At 32.9% G+C, this 11,795-nt stretch overlaps 1 long non-coding RNA gene across 8 annotated transcripts; it reads right to left on the bottom strand.

Moving 5' to 3' along the window:
* Positions 1-4,299: 4,299 nt before the first annotated feature.
* LOC120273686 lies at positions 4,300-11,315 on the bottom strand. Of its 8 annotated transcripts, none has more exons than XR_005540603.1 (6): positions 10,633-11,315; positions 9,981-10,355; positions 8,521-8,585; positions 6,608-6,663; positions 5,092-5,158; positions 4,302-4,420 (listed from the first exon to the last, which is right to left on the bottom strand). It is a non-coding gene; the product is annotated as an uncharacterized LOC120273686 (long non-coding RNA). The 8 variants fall into 8 exon arrangements; XR_005540602.1 differs by lacking the exon at positions 4,302-4,420 and adding an exon at positions 4,728-5,002; XR_005540605.1 differs by lacking the exon at positions 4,302-4,420 and having other exon boundaries at positions 4,993-5,158; positions 9,981-10,148; positions 10,216-10,355.
* Positions 11,316-11,795: the final 480 nt, after the last annotated feature.

Below are 11,795 nucleotides of genomic sequence, written 5' to 3'. Positions count from 1 at the left end.
CCTACTAAACATGAAATTGTATCAAACATAGGTACGTACATATATATACACATATACAAGTACAATAGGCAAGATATATGTACATATATATATACACATACACAAGTACAATAGAAAAGATATAGATAAAAAAGTGAGACTCAAATCTAAACTTGGAGTATGACCTCTACAATAAAAAGAGCAAATTAAGCCAAAGCTAAATAAAATAATGTTATAATTTGGTGTACAGCTTTTTTTTTTTTTTGGATTTAAGTACTAACTAACATAAAAACTAATTGATCAAAGGGTATTCTTATACTATACATATATACACTATACATCCGGCTTTAGCATTGTTCAGTATTATTTATATTAAAAAAAAAAGTGATTGTCGTCTATTATTTAAAAAAAAATTGATCAAATGATGGTGAGGTGAATAATTTTAATCATTTTCAAGGGGTGTGACGTAAATACGGACCCTTTTCATTTACAAGAAAAGCCAAGCCCACTCTGAAGTCTCAATTCGTTGTTCAAAGCTTTTAATTAAGTCACCTGCCATCAGCAAGAATGCAGAAGCATTCGGGATAAAGAAAGCTTATTATATTAGTAAAGTTCTGTTGGAAGTCTGCTTTTCATTAATTTAAGTTATTGTGGCGGAATTTTTCTATTTTGATATTTTACAATGCAAAATTTTAATCATTGTTTGTACATCTTTGTTTGTGTTTATGGTTGATCTCACTGTTGCTCAAGTAATATATGAGAGCTTTAATTTGCCTCTTCACTTTATTTATCCTGTGTATACCTTTCACTAATTCTTATTGTTTTGTAGTTTCCAAAGAAGCTCCATCCAGACACTAATAAAGATAATGCTGGTGCAGAAAAAAATAATTTCAGAGGTCCAGCAAATGCTGCAGTGTGAAACTATTTTGTGAATATTGCAATTATTTAAAAGATAAATGAATTTGAAAGGCGCTTACTAACAGAAAGAAAGACTACAAAGACATAACATGTTAAGATTATCAGTTGTAACTTGTTACCAACTTACAGATTTTTATATGGATCAGCATTTTGAAGCCTCATCATATATATCTTAGTTCTTTTGTTTTTCTTTTGATGTATTTCATGCATTTTCTATATTAACTGGTAAACTATTTTTTTTTTTTAAATTCTATGCATCGTTGTGTCCATGGAATGTCTTTTGTTTTTATGGCTAAGCTGACTTTTCTCAATTTGTGGTATTAAATTTATTTATTGTTTAGGTTTTTATGGCTGAGCTGATTTTCTCTTTGCTTTCCCTTTTCTGATTTTGTCTTTTAGTTTGCTATGGTACTTATTGGATTATTTATTTGTTTTAGAAGCTTTGGACTGATGTTGTTGGTGGGGGATAATCTAAGGAATGTATTTGTTGTCAAATTTAATCTTGAGGAGCAATGCAGTTATGGTGGAAAAAAAAGTTAGTGCTTTTATACTTAAATGAATAATTTGATGGATATCATGGATGAAACACTTCAAATGTCTTGAGGGAATTCGTTTCAACTGCAGATTGCATCTCAGCCAGGGTAGTTGTTGTTAGAATTTAATAAGTGCTAGTGGGCCCATTAGGGAGGTGATTAATTAGATTAACAACAATGGGTGGGCTTAATGGCTTAACCCTTTTATCTTTATTTATACCCATTTTGTTTCTTTACAATAGCCGAAGTGGGACTGTCATTCTTCCAACAGTTGTATCTGCACTTCAAATGGATAGCATTGATGAAACACTTCAAATGCCTCAGATTTCATTTCAGCCTGGGTAGTTAAAGCAACAGCTGGGAACACTGGAACACTGCAACAAGCAAGCTCCATTTAAAAAGAGTTGCAACAAAGATTGCAAACTTTTGGGCCTTAGTTCAATCTCAGAATGCAATAGAATAGCAGGAGCATTTATGAGACAATATATCTCATAAATATTGTCATTTAAGTGATTCATGAGATATATTGTCTCATGTTCATATTTAGTTATTGAATATAAATCAAGTAAACTGTTGATGGTGATTGAAGACATGGTTGGTGCAGGCGTTGGTTGGCCGGATCAGGGTGAAGGATGGTGGACAGCATGGCACTTGTCATAAACGGGAAAGGTCATGTATGGGTATTAGTGTGTTGCCTGAGTGTGTATGGTGTGTTATGAGAGAAAGCATTAGTGTGGGTGTATCTCTTGTTGTCTGTTCCTAGCCAATCAGTATAGCTTTAGTGGAGTGGTGTGACCAATAGCTGGTCATGCGTATCCAGTTTCCAATGGGATGATAGTGATGTCTGTGTTTTATCTGTTACTTTTTTTATTATAAAAGGTACTGAAGAGCAAGATGCTCATTGGCTGTTTAACTCTTTTGAAAAGTCTCTCCACTAAATGCCTTATATTTCTCTTCTCAGATGTCCAGCAATCTGAAGGGCATTTCATCAAACTCTTTTGCTCTCCAGGATCTGTGAGCTGGAATTTCATCAAGCACTTGGTCAAGGACTGAGATTGTGTTTCATCTTCATCTCAGCATCAACATAAACTCCTATGTTCTTTTCACACAGCCTCAATGGATTCCATTATCCCAAAACAGCCATACAAGTTCAATTTACTGGCAAGACGAGATATACGACCAAAAGGTCAAATATTTAATCATTTTATTTTATTTGGATTTTATTTTCTATAAAGTTTTGTCAAAATAACAGGTCTCTTTTAGTTTATCATTGTTTTTATTTTATTAAGAGATCAATGTATATATACATGATCATGCATAACAAAACACTTTTAAGTGAATGTGTCAAGAAATTTCATTTTTCTTATACATATTCACTAATGATTTTGTTCAATGTACTTGATTAGATGAAGAACGTAGACAATCATTCTTATTTTAATGACACATCCACAATGATTCAGGAAGCTTTCAATACAACATTTGTTTTTTCACTAAAATGAACGGCTAAGCCACTAAGAAAAGTAACGGTGTGCAAAAAACCTCGACGGAACAAATGAGGGTAAGGCCTATACATATATTGGCGCTGGAACCAGTCGCACACAACCATTACTGACTCTCAGAAATGTGGCTTTACCCATGATTTGAACTTTCACCACTTGCGAAAGATTCTAATAAGGATCAGACTGCCAATAAATCACTTGATCATTGGTAATGCAACATTTGTTTTGAACTCACGCAAAATCCCATTGTGAAACAACAATGTCATCATTAATATAATGAACCAAATACCTCTGACCATTGCATTTCCATAGATACAAATGCATATAATGAAATGCAAGCTTGTCACCTCTAAACATTTGTTTTGCATAACTGATGTTGCATATCAAGCATCTTTTTATCATAAACTACGCATTTTCTCTGGTTTTGCATCGAAGTTTTTAAAATTGGGAGGAATTTTGAGGTAATATTATGTATAAAAAATAATATAATTAAAACAACTCCAACAATGAAACTTGTTATATATCTTAAATTTCAAAAGTTTTTCGATATTTAATGCACAAATAAATAAGTGCAATTAAAGTTTTCAATTACTAATATCACAAGTGATATAAATAAAAAATTAAATATAATAAAAAAATATAAATTTGTTTCTTGAATAACTCTGGGAGTAGATTATACATCTACTTTAATAATATGTATAGATGTGGAAATTGACCCAACATGCATAGAGTCTAGCATTCATGAGCAAAACGGTTTATCTATTCTTTCATCCCACCATCTCATTTATTGGCGAAGATGAATACCAAGGAATATAGACAGACGTTGACCAGTTTCATGAGCCTAGATGCATGCTGAACTTGAACTTAAGAAAAATGTGTAGATTTCCTAGACGTTGAGCAATTTCATAAAGCGATAAGTGTTCTCTACCTAAAAATGTTAAAGGGATAAGTAGATGTGGAAATACACAAATTATAATGACTTAATGACTCCTTTAAAATTTACTATCAAGGATAGATAAACTGATTAATACACTGCCACATGTATTTAAAATAATATATCAAAAACTATCACCCTAGCTATAATAGTATATACTCCCCTGTACAACTCTTAAAAAAAATGGAGAATAGAGTTCATCACACAGGAGACCTAGTTTATGATATTTGACCAAATTAAATAATATTTGATTCCAATATACTTAACAATACATGAACAATACTCTATAATACTACACACGTATACATGGTTTTCAAGCGGTGCTAACCCATATACCACCAAAAAGTGATAAATTATTGTGTTATCTAGTAGTTGTCTAATTTTTAATTTAATTTATAATTACGGGACCGTCTAAATTTTGCACCCCAAATCAAAAATGTGAACTCGAACTATTTAATTTTTCATTTCACCCATCCCACTACCGTTCATGTAATAAGTTTTATATCTCTTACTTTAATTTGTCGCCAACACCTGAACGGTGAGTTCCCTCATGTTTACTGCATAAAAACGCACAAGACATCCAATGTCTTATCAAAATAAAATAAATAATAAATAAGTTATAAAAATGTTAAAGCATACTAAATAAAAGCATATATAGTAAATAAAAACACTTATAATTAATGATCATGTTATTTATTGATATCAGATCTCCTATCAGTTCGTACAAATTGAGGGCACAAATATATATATATATATATATATTTTGTAAAACTCAACTCTTTATATGTAACCATTTTTAATTGTAATAAATAAATAAATAAAAATAGATCACCTATATAAAAATCAAGGAAAAAAAGCCACATAGAATGGGTAGGAACTTCAAAAAAAAATTAAAATGATTTAACAATGACATGTAACGCACATGCTGTAAAATTAACCATAACAAGTTTTTTTTTAATTGGGTTAAAAATTAAAAAAAAATCCTGAAAATATAAAATATGAGTTAACAAGAGGAAGTTGATCATTTGCTTTGTCATGGCCTGAAGCCGACTCAATGGACCAGAGATGCTGACAACAGTCGTACACCTAAATGACTAGAACTAAGTATACATACAAAGCCTCAAAAACCTGATCCAAAACTGAACAAAGAAACCGATTTAGTGTTTTGCAAAAACAATACAAACATATTCAAATAAAACGTAAGTCCACAATAAATGAGATTTATTACATGCTAATTATTCCGTGATTGCCTAACGACCCCGCTAAGCTATCCGCCACTTAACTCTACTCCTGATCTGAAAAAAGATATCAACAGCATTCATGAGTTTGACAGCCCAGTAAACACCCACTAAGAATATAGGGATCATAGACAAAAAATCATAATTTATCAAAATCAAAAATTAAAAATCAAATTTATTTTAACAAACAACTATTGCCAAAACAAAATAACAGAATTCATATGTTTATCCTCGGTGACCCAAGCTAGAATTGTCAGAGGCCGTTATTCTTCACCGACAGAAAATGGTTGAAAACTATAGTTTCTATATCAAAGTACATGTCGACACGATCAGTGTTTAACCCCAGGGCTATTGCAAAATTAATTTGGGAACTATGAATACTGTGTCAAAATATTTCATGTCCAAAACGTTTGATAAAGTCGAAATCCAGATATTTAGATGATCCCATTTTCAATAAAAATATATCCAATTATTTCAAAACATAATATTTAACAATGTATTCAAATAATACATAATTAAATAAATAAAAAAAATAATACATTAAAAAGCTACATCATTTTGCGTAAAAATTTCAACATAAAATAAATAAATAAATAATAATAATAATAATAATTTTTAAATAATTATATATCAGATGTCCAAGGTATCAATAATAATTGTAATAATTGCATAATTTCTTTTCTCTTGGACCTTTTAAAAGTTCAGAAATCTAAAATTTTCAGGATATATAATATAATGTGTACTTACCTAATTAACACCCAAAAGCTCCAAATTCCAAATCGAACGACTTTCCTCTGAATACTCTATATTATATTTGAGAATAACTTTCAAGGATATCAAAAACCAAAGAAGAAAATTGAAAGAAACATTCAAATGCAAAAAGTCAAGCTAACCCACATAAAGAATACTATAATGAGATAGTTTAACACCCAATAAAGATGAACATATCAAAACTTGCCAGCACATCATTTAACAGTTTTGTGTCGAGTTTTGGCTTTTCAATGTTTAAATTTGTTTTATAAGACAAACTGTGCATCAGCTTGCTAGGTTTATTTTGCTAACTATGTTTGTCCTATAAAGATATAGCCTTATGACTCCTAGGATTTTCAAACCACATAACATTGATAAAGGCCTTAAATTCAATGAGTTTAAAATTTGTTTTACAAATCTCAAAAAACAACAGCCCAATACCAGATTATCCTCTTAATATCCATTCTCAGAGCTATTAGAATTTTTTACAACATTCAAGTTTCAACACTTATACAAAGCAAACAATATAACTCAAAAACAATATACCAAAATAAATGACAAGGCAATAACCTTGAAGACCTATATGACATTAAAAAAAAAGGATCTTGGTGGATTTGAACCACCACCCTCTCCAACATTTGTGAGTAAACTTATAAAAGCTACAACCACAAATGCAAGAGCACTCTGCCAATTTTGAGTTTAAGTTCCTGTATATTGGACTCTTACTATGCCTAACGGAGAGAAAATGTGACTAACCAGTTAAAGTAGCGTGCTTCATGGACAGAGCAAACAATTATAGCTGAAGCAAAGGCCTGCAACAGAAATCAAACAATCAAGAATATAAATTGCTGCATCGGCACCAGAAAATGAACTTCTAAATGACACCGTATACAGCAAATGAAAATCCAAATCAATCTTATAAAAAGATAAACAAGCAAACAGAATCAACAAGCTAATAATAAGACTACAGACTTCAGCACAGATAGCAGTTTCAATGACAATCTATTTGAATAGCCACAGCAAGAACGCATCCCCCATTCATGGAAAGGAACTATGTCAAAAATTGGAAGATCCAACACATCTACAATATATTTTGATTATCAAGCTATGGCTAGGAAAAGCCCCTTCACTTAATAAACATCATAACCAACTTCATTGAGCTTACCACAACAGAAGAATGTTCAATTCAAAGCAATCAACAAATGCATACATGTCGGAAAAGATTTCACTTGAAATAAACAACCAAAAGAAGTTCCTACCAAGCTGAGCATAAGATCAAATATTTGCCTGCCCTGGACTAGCGACATGCTCCTGATTAGAAGAAGCACGAGCACAGAGCACGCGCTGCTCAAATTCACACTACGTCAATCAGGCACCTAACTTTGCTATGCTTTATAAAACTCTTTTCTAATCCCTTGAGGAGATACGACAGCAAGAGAGATGCCCTTTGGGTGAGATCCACAACCCTACTTTTGAGATTGGCTGGCATTAACAAAGGGTTAATTGAATCATGATGACATCTGCAAAACAAATATAACAAATGGTTGTTTTGAAGAGATTAAAACACATAATTCATTCACATAAATATATCACTTGACACAGTATTAATATAGCAAACTACAACAGATCATAATGATTTGAATATACTAAATTTATTATAACATTGAAAGATTCGGTGGAATGAATGCCAAAAACAAGCACCTAGCACAACTTAATTTAAAAAAAAAAAAAATGGAAGAAGAAAATATAGTTTTGTATAATACTTAAAAAAATAGAGAACTAATCTCAACCACATCTACACTATTTAGAACCAATGCATAGTAAGACCACTTTTGACTGATGACCAGCGATATTACTATCATATTATGGGGCATAAAACAAATTTACAGTAGAATGCATCACACTAGTCCACCAAGCACCAAAATTGCTGCTACTGAAAGAAAGCAATTTTTAAAGTTTAATTTAGCACAACTACCCATAGTTTTAGACTGAAGTGGAAGATACATGAAAAATTCGTCAATGGCCATAAAGGAGCGACCAGGTCACTTAAGCCCTCCTCACTGGGTAAACTCTTGATGCGCCAAATGTGAAGACAACTAACAGAAAGGTGAAACAAGACGCAAAACTTGACAACTAATCTTAACCAACTTGAAAGGCCCTCTCTGTGATTCAGGGCATTAGACCATATCCTTCATGCCAAGCATTCTTCAAACAAGAACCCGCTCTCTTCATCATCCACAATATCATATAGCATGCTTGGCCTACTAAACTTCAAGAAAATCTACAATAACTTCAAATTATACAAGCTTGCTATACAATATAGGTATATTTGCCTTTCTCCATGTACAACAAACAATAAAATAAAATTACAAAGAAATTGACATTAACTTCAGACAACAAATTAGTGAAATAATATTGTTTCTTGACTGAGTATTTGTATGAATACAAACAGAACAAATTAGGCCAAAATATTGCTTTATAAATAAAAGTTTGATCGTGAGCATTAGACAGCAATAAACAAAAGCATGATTGTGGGCGCTAGGCGGCAGGACTAAATTAATGTGACTGGAATATGAATGCATAATTCTGGTATGTACGTGATGATGGTAACAAAAAATTCATCATGAACAATGTACAAACAGGTGTAGATGCAGGGTATAAGTTTTTACCTGTGATCAGGATGAGAGGCATTGATGATGAGACATAGATTACACGCCCGCCTGGCCTTGCGTGGCTGTGATGCAAATTAGTAATCAGTAAATTATTATATTGAATAGCTTGATGACTAAATTGCCAGAGTTCCAACTAAACTTTGAAAGTTTGTATCCCAACACTTAAATAAGGACTCAAGTGGAAAAGAAAGAAATTGCATGCAAAAACAAACCCTTTCACAATCATATAATGATTGATAAAGAAATAATCAGGTAACATGTTATTTGTTAGGTTTTTCCTTCAAAGTTTAATTCACTAGCTATTTGTATCATAAAGATATAACCTTATGACTCCAACGATTTTCAAACACATGAGAGTCATAGGATTTTCAAACTACATAACATTGCTAAAGGTCTTAAATTCAATGGGGTTTATTTTGCTATCTATACATTAGAGCTTTTAGAATTTTTTACCAGCATTCAACAGTGATACAAAGCAACAAATATAACTCCAAAAAAAAATAATCAAATAAATGGCAAGGCAATATTCTTGAGGGCCAATATGACAAGAAGGCGGATCTTGGTGGATTCGAACCACCACCCTCTCCAGCATTTGTGAGTAAATTAATAAAAGCTACAACCACAAATACAAGAGCACTCTACCAATTTTGAGCTTAAGATCCTGCAAACTGGATTCTCACTATATATATATATATATATATTTATTTTGACGAAAACTACAGATGCCATCAAGAGACATGCAAGTACAAAAGTGCATCAATTATGATGACTTAACAACCCGGGGTACATCATAGATGATTTGAAAACTCTCCTACCATACAACCCTCAAGAGAAGAGATACACCACATCCCACAAAGGACCCACCCGAACCTAGTAAATAATACATGAACCCATAACAATGCATGAACAATAACAAAAGGATTTGACCTTGTATTTTGCCCGTGCACTGATTGGTAACAAGCAATTGGCTAACCAGTGATTGTTTGACTCTCACCAAATCTAATGAAGAGATAAGGTGACCAAGCAGTTAAAGTGGCGTGTGTCATGAATAGAGCAAACAATTAAAAACTAAAGGCAATGGCCTCCAACAAAATCAAACAATTCTGCATCAGCACACAAATCAAAACAATTCTGCATCAGCACAAGGAAGTAAACATCTAAACAACAGCATATACAACAAATAAAAATCCAATCAATGTTATAGAAGGCTTAACAGCTAGTAAACAGTAAAACAAGCTAATAAAAAGACTAGAGCAAGGTAGCAGTTTAAATAAGCATCTAATTAACAAGAACTCATCCTTCATGGCATGGAAACAAATTAAAGATTAGAAGATCCAACACATCTAAAATATGTTATGATTACTAGGTTATAACTCGAATATCCCCACGTTCAAACTTGAGATAAAAGTTTGAAACCTTCAGTTGATAAAAATGATAATCAACTTTATTGAGCTTACCCCATCAGAAGAAAATTAAATCTAAATCAATCCCCAAAAGAAACACCCTCCCAAGCAGAGCCTAAGATCAAATATTTGCCTTTCTTTGACCAGCAACGAGCTTTCTCAGCTATGTCAGTCAGGCACAGATATATCAATGCTCCTGACCACTGAGACAAGATTCACTTGCTTTATAAAGAAAAAACTCCTTTCCTATCCCCTAGGGGATAGGACAGCAAGAGAAATGTGTTATCACCTGACTTGATTGAAAGGAAGTGATCAAGTGTCACACGCAATGGGCACTGGGTGATCAACAACCCTACTTGACATTGGTTGACATTAACATAAGGGGCATGTTATGGAGTCAACCGCTATAACATTGAATCACAAGAAAGTCTGCATAATCAAGAGAACCAATATATAATAAACAGTTAATTGAGAACAAAAACACAAATTTCATTCATATAAATAACATGCAAGGAAAAAAAAAACCTAACGTAGTAGCATTATAGCAAACTACAACAGTTATGATTTGAATATACTACATAATTCCAACTAGAATAAATGCTAAAAAGAAGCACTTAGCTCAACTATTTAAAAAAAAAAAGAAAAGAACAGAGAAAAAAATACGGTTTTGTATAAAATGGAGTACTCATCTCAACTACTTAGGTACCAATGCATAGTAAGAACACTTTTGACTCCTGATAGATGAATCATGTCATGGGACATAAAAACAAATTTGCAGCAGAATGCACCAACGCGAGTCCACCAGGCAGCTACTGAAACAAAACAATCTTTTAAATAAGTTTACATTGGCACAGCTAGCCATAGTTTGAAAATGAAGTGGAAGATGCTTGAAAAAACTTGTCAACGCCCATAAAGGAAAGGCCATGGGAACCATGCCCCCCTCAGCTACTTTGAAAAGACTAGCCCAGTAAACTCTTGATGCCAAAAGTGAAGACAAATGCCACAAAGTTGAAACAAGATGCAAATCTTGACAACTGAGCTTAACAAGCTTGAAGACGTTATCCGTAATTCAGGACATTTAAACCATATTCTTCACGCCAAGCATTCTTCAAACAAGAACCAGCTCTCTTCACCATCCACAATAACTTGTAGCATGCTTGCCCTTCTGAACTTCAAACAAATCTATAACACTTCAAATTTTACAAATTTTCTATACAAGATAGGTATATTTGCCTTTCTGCATATTTAACAAATAATGAAATAGAAGACCAAAGAAATCAACATTAACTTCAAACAACAAATTCAAGAACTAATATCGTTTCTTGGTTGAGCAGACTCACAGAACAAATTAACACAGCACACAATTTGGGCATAAATATTTATTTATAAACAAAAATTTTTGACTATAAGCAGACAGAAAGACGGCACAACTAAAAGCAATGTGGCAGGGATGTGAATTTAGCATTCTGTAAATATGGGATGATGGTAAAAAAATTCATCTTAAACAATGTAGAAAAAATTGAAGTTTTTACCTGCAACTATGATGAGATATAGGTAATAATCGTGCCGTAATAGGTGAAGTGCCGTAATCAGTGAAGCGCCATGATCGATGAAGCGCCGTAATAGGTGAAGACATGAGCGCGCGCACACAGACACACAAAAACAGAAAAAGAAAAGAGGAAGCACACAAGATGAGGGGAGAACCCGGGGAACTAAAAATCAAATCAAATCCCGTGCGATCTCCCCTCAAGAACCCCAAAAAAGGAAACTTTTATTAAGGATATGGCGACCTGCCATGCGAGCGCACCCATCATGGCAAAGGTCATATTACAAAATATACATCACCTTTTTCACTGTTCTTGGATGGAG

Source organism: Dioscorea cayenensis, chromosome 12 (genome assembly GCF_009730915.1).
Source record: "Dioscorea cayenensis subsp. rotundata cultivar TDr96_F1 chromosome 12, TDr96_F1_v2_PseudoChromosome.rev07_lg8_w22 25.fasta, whole genome shotgun sequence".
Taxonomy (NCBI): Eukaryota; Viridiplantae; Streptophyta; class Magnoliopsida; order Dioscoreales; family Dioscoreaceae; genus Dioscorea; species Dioscorea cayenensis.
The sequence above is the reverse complement of the archived record's forward strand: the minus strand, read 5'-3'. Positions and strand labels throughout refer to the sequence as shown.